Here is a 9926-nt window from a genome sequence, read left to right on the forward strand (position 1 = left end):
CTTATCTCCTTTGATTTTTTTGATCTTCTTTGTGATTCTTCAAAGAACCATTTTGTCCAAATAGCCAATTCTTACATTTCTTTTTCAATGCTAGTGTTCTTTATTTATTAATTCATTCGTTTCTGCTTTTACGCTCATTAATTACTCTACCTGGTCTATATAAGTATATTTTTATTCTTTTTATAATTTCTTGAATTGAATGGTAATTTGTAATTTTTCCTCTTTAAAAACTGTAAACGTTCTTCCTTGGCTGTATCTCATGATTACTTTCCTGGATATTCTGTATTTTAAGCAGTTTTGAATTCCTCCTCAACCTAACAATCTTTCAGGATAATGTTTTCTAAATGATTCAGGGTTTTCTCTGTTTATACTTTTAGTATTCATTTCCAATTTTAATAGAATGCAGTTCTGAATGTTGTCTAATATTTGCTCAAGTAGGCACTTGAAATAAAATGCATTTGTTGTTTGTAGAGTATAAAGTTTGATGAGTATCAACTGAAACAAGTTTTGTTATCATTCAGATTATTCATGCCCTAGTTATTCCTTGAGAATTTTATCTGAAAATAACTGAGAATGTTGTGCAAGAGCTTCTAATGCTATCATATTTCTGTTAATTCTTTTTCTTACAGTTATAGTTGTTTTTACTTTTAATTTCGGTACTATGCTATTCATGGTAGCTGTGTTTTTAGCAGTAAAAGTGACCCTGTGGTCTCATTTAATAAACCAATGTTTTGAGAATATTTAATGAGATATTGTTTGTAACAGAAAGAGATTTGAGACAACCTGAAGGTCTGTCAATAAAGATTAGTTAAATAATTTATATACATCCATATGACCAAATAGTTATACTCATTGAAAATAATGAGGAAATCCTATAGGTACTACTACATGACAGTCTCAAAGATCTAATTCTACATGCATGAAACAAGGTGTAGAATAACGTGTAGAGTATGTCGTCATATGTTATCAGCTCCACAGAAAGATAGGAACTCAGATTCTCACGTGAGCCTGCTTGAATGAATCCTGGTGCTCCAACTCTCACTAGCTGGGTAACCTTGGGCAAGTTACTTAACATCTCTATTTCCTCACTTGTAAAATAGGAACAAGAATTAAGTGCTATCTCCTAGGGTTTGGGGGAAGGATTAAATGAATTAAGACAAGAAAAGTGCCCAACATACTGCCTGGCAACATGTGCTCAATAAATGTTAATTTGTTAATATTTAAGGCAAAAAAAAGACAAAAAAATTCTCACATATATACATATGTATATTTATATACACGTACTATATAGTTTGAAGGTACTGTGGCTCTATAGCTAAAACTTCTCTGATCCTTTACCGCTCCGTGTATCCGTGCCTTTACAAGGTGATTTTGCAGCTCCCCCCACCGAGAGGTGGACTCTGTTTCCTCACCCCTTGAATCTGGGCTGGCTTTAAATATTAGAATGTGGCAGAAATGGTAGTTCGCCAGTTCAGAACCTAGTCCTCTGAGGCCTTTTGTGCTTCTCCTCCTTCTGTCAGACCCCTGCCATGTCCACTATGAGAACAAACCCAGGTTAGCCTGCTGAATGAGGAGAGTCTACATCGGAGGTTCTTGTCATCCTACCTGTCCCAGCCAAAGTCATCATAGGCCAGCCATGACCTAACCAACCCCTCAACCACAGACGCATGACTGAGCCCAGCAGAGATCAGAAAACTGCCCAGCTGGTTCATAAGTACTTACTACTTTAGGTGACTGGGTTTGTTATGTATTAATACCTAGCTGATATAGAAGGATACATGAGAACTGGCAGCAAGAATTATCTTGGGGTATGAATTTTGGTTGGTATGGATCAGGATGGACTGAGAAATAGATTTCACTATAGAATCTTCTAGATTATTTTATAATGTGCAGGTGTCACCAATTTTTAGGTATTATTATTTTTAAGAGAACAAATGAACCATGCACTCACTAATTCTCAAGACAGGAAACAAGCAAGATCTAAACTAGATATCTGTTAAGATTCTGAACCAAGAAAGATGAAAAACCTGTATAAAGATGAAAGTCCCTAGGTGGAATTATAAGGTGATCTTGTAGTGATAAAAGTGTGTGTCATGAAGGAAGAGCCCTCTCACAGCTTCCAATCCCACCACACCATATAGAGGATTTGCGAGAGACCTTGAAGAGTTGTAGATTAAGAGTTTGTATGACTCCTTGCATGCACTAACATAGGGACGGTACAATTTTCTCATATGACAAAAAATAAAGGAGGAAGAAAGAACACATGTCAATTATTTTAATTTATTGATCCGATGCAATTTTGTGGATTGCCTGAAATTTCTTATTTTGATCTATTAAAAAAAAGTTAGTCTCTAATATTTATTTTTCAACAATTGGATTGAGTGATTGCTACACAGCAGAGTAAGATGAGCACTCTGAATTATTCAGAGTATAAAATATTATCTTTATCTTCAAGGAACAATGATAGAACAATGAATAGAACAAATAACCATTAAAACAATATGTTACTTAAGTCTCTTTTAGTGCAGATTCTTGAATATTTGTCATTTGTAATCTGTAGTTTGAAGTTCTTTTTTCAGCTTTATTGAGGTATAATTGACAAATAAAATTGTAATATATTTAAAGCATATAGAGTGATGATTTGAGACATGTAGGCATTGTGAGAGGATTCCACAGTCAAGTAACTAACATCTAATCCATCACTCACAGGCTTACCTTTTTTTTTCTTTTTTTGTGAGAACACAAGTTATACTCTCTTAGGAAATTTCAATTATGCAATACAGTGTTATCAACTATAGTAACCATGTTATACACTAGATCCTCAGACCTTATTCATCTTATAACTGAAAGTTTGTATCCTTTTACCAACAACTCCCCATTCTCCCACCCCCAGCCCCTGGCAACCATCATTCTACAACTTGTTTCTATGAGTTCACCTTATCATATAAATACTATAACTTGTGAGCAAAAATACCATTTAACTGAAAACTAATGAATAATTTTTAAAAATCACAAAATATCTAAGAGCTAGTGTTAGACATCACATTATATAACATTTAAAAACTTAAAGTAACATGATTATTGTGGATAAATATTGACTGAGCTTCTTCTAAATGTAATGAATTATATTTCAAAAGTATGAGACATGACCTTTCCCTTTAAAGAGATTAAAAATCAAACATTACTCTTGAAAAAAGAAATAACAGCCTTTATAGCGTGCACTAGATGAATGGTGCACAAAATATTCAGTATAAAAGCTAAGAAGAAAGAGCATTTGCTCAGTTTGGAGGGAAAGGGAAAAGCTGGGTGCAGAAAAGTGGAATGGGATTAGACAAGCAAAGCAATGAGGATAGGGTATGGCAGACTGAAGGGACAATGTGAACCAAAGGCCTCAGGTATGAAAGTGTGTGTGTTTGTGTACCCATATATATGTGTGCATGTTATGAAAATGCACATGTGTGCGTCCATGCTACATAAATGCAAACGTGCATATAAATATATAAATATATTTAATACATATTTATATATTATTATATATATAATAATATATAATATAAATATATATGTGCATATAAATATAAATATGCACATATGCATTTTTATGTGCTTCCATTTATGGTACGACATTTAATTCACTCAGCAATCCACTAGACTCAGCTCCTTGATATTTGAAACCCTATACTTTTCAGCAACTGGCATGATGTCTGGTATGTTTTAGGTGCTCAGTAAATATTTGTTGAATGAATGAATGGACACTGTAAAATAGATATGAAAAACTTGAAGCTCAAAGTTTGGCTTTCCCAAATTAAGAAATTAGTACAATGTATTTCTGACGGTGTTTTCTCTTCTATCTCCTTTTTACTCAAAGGCATCCACGGACCAGCAGCAGCAGCCCCTGGGAGCTTATTAGAGATTCAGAATCTCAGGCCCCACCCCACCCCTGCTGGTTCAGAATCTGCTCTACACCCAGATCCCCGGGTGATGTGTACGCACATTAAAGTTGGAGAGGCACTATTTTGCACAGCATCCTGGAAGAATAAGATGAATTTAAAGAATTGTGGAGGTTTGCGAAAGGAAGAAATGAAAAACAAATGTGGAGACATGGGTGGGAAACACTTTGAGGAAGGCTTCAAATTCAAAGCTAAGCAATTTATCTTATAAACCAGGATTTCGAAAGCAGTGTCTTGACCCCAAGGGATACATTCAGCAATCAATACACTAGGATGTGGGAAGAAAATTTTAGACCTCATTAATATTTAATTTTTATCTAAAAACAAGAAAGGGATTTGACTTTACTGATATTTAATGTTCAGATAGACTGCTGCCCCCTCTCCTGGTCTGCTTGTCAGGTTATAATTCAGACACGTAGCGGGGAAAACCACAATTCAGGTGGGCGTGTTCACACACAGGGTGTTGAAATATAGGCAGGCTTTATTTAAGAAAACACTTGTATTAATTATGTTTTTTTAATTAAAATAAACTTCAAAAAGTGAACGAGTGGTTTTAAGTGATTTCTGAGCAAGAATGTGTGCAGGTACACATGTGCACTGACACACATGGACACCCACACACGCACACATATACTGGATAGAGGATTAAAAATGCAGCACGTTTGAACAAGAAAATGGCAAAGCTAACCCTTCTCTTCACATCTGATAAAAGCTCTCAGTCACATTACAAGGGGAAAGCAATGACAATCAGACCAAATCTGACAAGAAGGCAGCCAACAAATGAAAAATCGAACTGCTTTTCAAAAGAGACGTCGTTACGAGGTTGGCATGTCAAACCTGGATGTCTGGAAATATTTCTGTAGACTGTGTTTTGGTTGACAATAATAATGTAGGTATGTCTTCTGTAAAATCTTGCATGTCTGCATACTTAAAACTCTTGGAAACAAATTTCTAACATTAAAAAAAAACTTCTAAATAAAATGACACTGAGTTTAAACCAATGTGAAAATTCAGCATCTTCTGTTTAGTTTGCAAAAACAACTGATGGACATGAGGGAAAATGAAAATTTATGAGCTGGCTTTAAGCAAAAAGTTGGCTTCACGGTTGGTTGGGATTGAATAACGATTAATATTGTGACTTATTAAGTGTAGACTGTCCTGAACTTCTTCAGCTTAGATGTACACGTCCTTGTGAGGTATCTTTCTCAAATGTGACGTAATACCAAGTGCTTAAGTAAACTGAATTTAGAAATGATCACAACGTATAAATAGACCAAAAAATTTAAAAACAGTAAAACATAATGAACAACATTATTCTCTCCAAATATATTAGAAGGGCTAACAAGTTTTATGCCACTAATAAATTTGAAGTTAACATGTTTAAATATTTCTCTGCATTAAAATTTATTTTTACCTTTGTGTAAATTTTACAGTTTGGTATTATGTTACAATGTGTCACCTTATTTCATCAAATTTAAGCTGCCATCAATTAGACTCGGTTACATAATTATATGTTCCACTAAGAAAGATAAGAACACTATGATTATAATTGTAAGATGCCATTAATAGTGAAAGGCATTCAGATTGTAGAGATGTTAAAGTCTGGGGGGTGGGGGGAAAGTGTATCTAGACTAATTATGATTAAGTTTGGCAGCTAACAAAAACAACAGAACGAAAATAGCAGTAGTCTTAACAATCAAGGAGTCTTTCTCTCATGTAGAAGTCTGGAGACGTAAAGTCCAGGCACAGAGCGCCCTTCTTCTTAAACGCACCAATCTCTTTACTGCTTTGGGGTCTCCACCCACGCATCCCTACTACCTTTGTCTATGGAGCCCTCCTCTCTCCTACTCTGGGCTGATTTCTTCTTAACCATCAGGTATCAGTTTAAATACATTCTTCAACCGCGTGTCCCCGACTCACAATCCAGGTTAAGTTCTCCTCGCTAGTACCTCTCATGCTCTTTTCCTTCCTGGCACTCATCACAGTTTGTCATTATAGCTATGTGTGTGTTTCTCTAATGTCTGTGCCCCTCGCTCCCCACAGAAGGAAGACTGTGCATGTTAGTTTGCACATGCATTGTCCATCAGGGTGCCTGGCAGTAAGTATGTGCTCAGTGAATAGTTGCTGGAGAGCTACAGAGCTCACCGTTCCTGAGCCCTTACTCTGTGCCTGGCACTCTTCTAAGCTTTACATTCTCGTTTAACGCTCAAACTCTACTAGGCAGTTATATCGTTAGCCTTATTTTACAGATGAAGAAACCGTGGAAGAGAAGCGAACGTACAACCGAGTTCAGTTCAGTCATCAAACATTCTTTGAACATTTACTGAACACCTACTGTCAGGTACTTAGGCTACATCAGTGAACAAAATAGACAAAAATCCCCACCCTCAGGAATCTTACCATCTTGCGATGGTAACTGAGGGAGCCAGGACCTGGACGCAGCAGTGACTCCGGCGCCTGCGGACTTTATCCCTACGCCACACCCTCCCACGCCGCCTTATGAATGAAAGTTGCGGACAGACTACAACAGATACTTCATTTTGAAAATCACACTTACCTAACTTTAGGTTATTCATTCATTCCACTTTCGATTTATTTATTGTTTCTCCTGATTTCTCAAAGAAAAATAAAATGTAAAACGCACTGTAATCTCCCATAGAACCTTATTCCTCTTTACATCCCGAGACCTTGCATCTGCTCAGCATGCAGTGCCACCAAAACACACATGTACGGAATGAACGGACGAACAAATGAGTGAGTGAATGAATGAAGGAGGAGCAATAAACTGTTCTCTCCTGAGGGCATTACCACCCGATTGTTAGTGTGAAAAGCTTCTCTTATTTTTTGGTTTGATTTCTTTCAGGCAATAGACAGTCCTCAGCTCACTAAGACCCTGTCTTATTAAATACATGAATATTTAAAGTGATAATCAGTTCAGTTTTAACTCCTGCAGGGAAGGCAAGAGCGTTGGGGAAAGTCTCGGGAGAGGACAGGGGCTGACGTGCAGCTGTATGTGACCACAGACACCCGGCGATGGGAGTGGGAGGAAGGGGAAACCAGAAAGGAGAGAGAGAAGGGAGGGAGGGCTACAGAGATGAAAGGCAGCAGTGGGAGAGAAGATGTTTACCACCAAGCAGTGACCTTTTTATAAAAGAAAAAACGGGCTACAGAACATATTCCTCACCTCCCTCCTTTCCTACTCTGTTTTCATTAATAGTCATAATTATTCACATTTTATTTCTTGTTGGTTCAAGGTTTGATTTTTATGCCTAATGAAGTATTACCACTTGAATAAATATTTAATATTTAGTAACAAGAATTCAAAAAGCATAAACCATTCACTTGCTTGATACAATATCTGTCTTTTCATAATATGAAGAAAAAAGCATTATGTAAAAGAAGCTTCACACCTTGACCATATTCCCATCATACTCAATATACCTGATTATCACTGTATTTTTAAAAATGTCCTGGCAGGGGCCGGCCTGGTGGCATAGTGGTGAAGTTCATGCACTCTGCTTTGTCATCCCATGGTACACAGGTTCAGATCCCAGGTGTGGACGTATACACTGATCCTCAAGCCATGCTACAGCAGTGTCCCACATACAAAACCGAGGAAGATTAGCACAGATGTTAGCTCAGGGACAATCTTCCTCAAGGAAAAAAAGAGGAAGATTGGCAATGGATGTTAGCTCAAGGCCAATCTTCCTCACACACACACAAAAAAAGTCCTGGCAAATTCATCATAGTTTGAAAGGCAGGAGAAGGCAGAGGTGAGGAAAAGTGATCTTGCATCCCAGGAATTCCTTCAAGCCACCTCATTTCATCACTCATAGTTCGACCTGCATGGTAGTTATATAATGTAACAAAGTAACACTAAATCAGCTGTTTCAGTCTTGTCTCTCTCTTCATATTTCCCTGATAGCGTTAACTGTGAAATGGGCTAATCTGCTATCAAATCCTAGAAAAATAGAATAGCTTGGTGCACTGATAAAATACAATTCCTTTTATTATTGATTTTACTCCCTGATTTTGAACATTACTTTAATTGATACATAGCATGCATGTTATAACGACATCTTGGTGACTGTTGACTGAAAGCAAGGTTCTGGCATAGTGTCTGTATTTGCATAATTCTAAAGCAGAGTTTTAGAACACTGTTCTAGTGAATCCTTCCGCCCTTGGTTATACATTCAGGTCATACTGACTTCCACCCTTAAACACTAAAAAGAATTGTAGACCGAATTCCAATCTGGACTGCACATCTCAAAAACAAAAAGAAGGTGAAATTCACTCTTTCATGCTGCACACCATTCCTATTCTTAAGGGATCAGTGGGAAATCAGAGAGAGGGTTGAAGACAGGGAAATTTTGCATTGTGACAATATCAATTACTTAGCAGCCATCAGAACCCACAAAGGTCATTCTTCTCCAGACCTTTTCTTGAACACAGAAAACTTACCAAAGAAAAACAGCCAGGGTAATCCTGGCTTTTCCTTGCCCCCGTACTTTCTAAGATGCCACAACACAATGCATGGAGCTTTGATAAAATGGCAAGCAAATGCGTGTAACAACCTTCCTCAAAGGGAGGTCAAGTCCTTTTTCCTGAACAACGGCCCTTCAAGTAATAGGAAGAAAGCGGCAGCCTTAAATATTTCAGAATAAAGCCTGTAACCTTCACAGAGACTTTTATTCCAGCTGTGTTCACATTCATTATAATGACTCTGGAGAACAGCACTGGCTCATTTTAGATGATGACTATATAACTATTCATTTGTACTTAATGAGTTTATTCCACCAGGTATATGATGAACTCTAGACAAATAGTGTCATTGAATCACACATGTCAATAAATTTGAGTACTAAACTGATTCCACCTAGCAAAGGTAATGATAAAGCTAAACCGGGAGGATAGAGAGCTGCGTCTAATTAACGAAAATGCCCTTTGTATTTTCTAATGGTTGAAACATTAACTTGAAAATGACTTTCCCTGCAATAATTTACAGACAAGCACTCTTTAATGGGAAAACAATTCAAATTTATGTGCAATTGAACTACAACTATTTGATTAACTTTATTAAATTCTTGTTGATTCCACAGTCTGGATGAAGTGTATCATTTTTTATAAGTTTCATACGTTGCAGTTTTAAGTTTTTCAACCTCGGGATTGAATTGATCCTGAAAACATCCTTAGGAACCTGCTTTTGTGCCTACTGGATCGAACCAAGGTGGTTGGGATTCATTTCACTTGTCTCTTTCCATAATGGTAATTTTATTATCATAGTCAAGAGACACTTGAATAAATTTAATAGCAGAATTCACATAATTCTTTGCTGCTTTGTGTGTAATTGAAACGATGGGAAACACTTGACTGAAGGAAATTCCATTCAAATTAAATGAAATACATGTCTATATGTTTAGGTTTAACTAGGTATTACTGACAGCTCAAATATTCTCTGTTGCATTTTCATGTAGCATGAAAGCCTTATATTGAAAAAAGAGAGAGAAAGGTCCCAAATCAATAATCTAAACTTACACAATAAGAAACTAGAAAATGAAGAGCAAATTTAACCCAAAGCCAACAAGAGAAAGGAAATAATAAAAGTAAGCTGTAGGGGAGGGGAGAGAAAACTAAAAACAGAAAAACAATAGAGAAATAAATGAAACCAACAATGCAGTTCTTTGAAAAGAACAATAAAGGAGCCTGCCTAGTGACACAGTGATTAAGTTCGAACTTTCTGCTTTGGTGGCCTGGGGTTCGCCAGTTCAGATCCTGGGTGCGGACATGGCACTGCTTGGCAAGCCATGCTGTGGTAGGCGTCCCAAGTATAAAGTGGAGGAAGATGGGCACAGATGTTAGCTCAGAGCTAATCTTCCTCAAAAAAGAAAAAAAGAAAGAAAAAGAAAAAAAAAAGAAAAGAGCAATAAAATGCATTAATCTCTACCTGGAGTGGCCAAGAAAAAGAGAGAGAATACA

This window comes from Equus przewalskii, chromosome 5, assembly GCF_037783145.1.
Source record: "Equus przewalskii isolate Varuska chromosome 5, EquPr2, whole genome shotgun sequence".
Taxonomy (NCBI): Eukaryota; Metazoa; Chordata; class Mammalia; order Perissodactyla; family Equidae; genus Equus; species Equus przewalskii.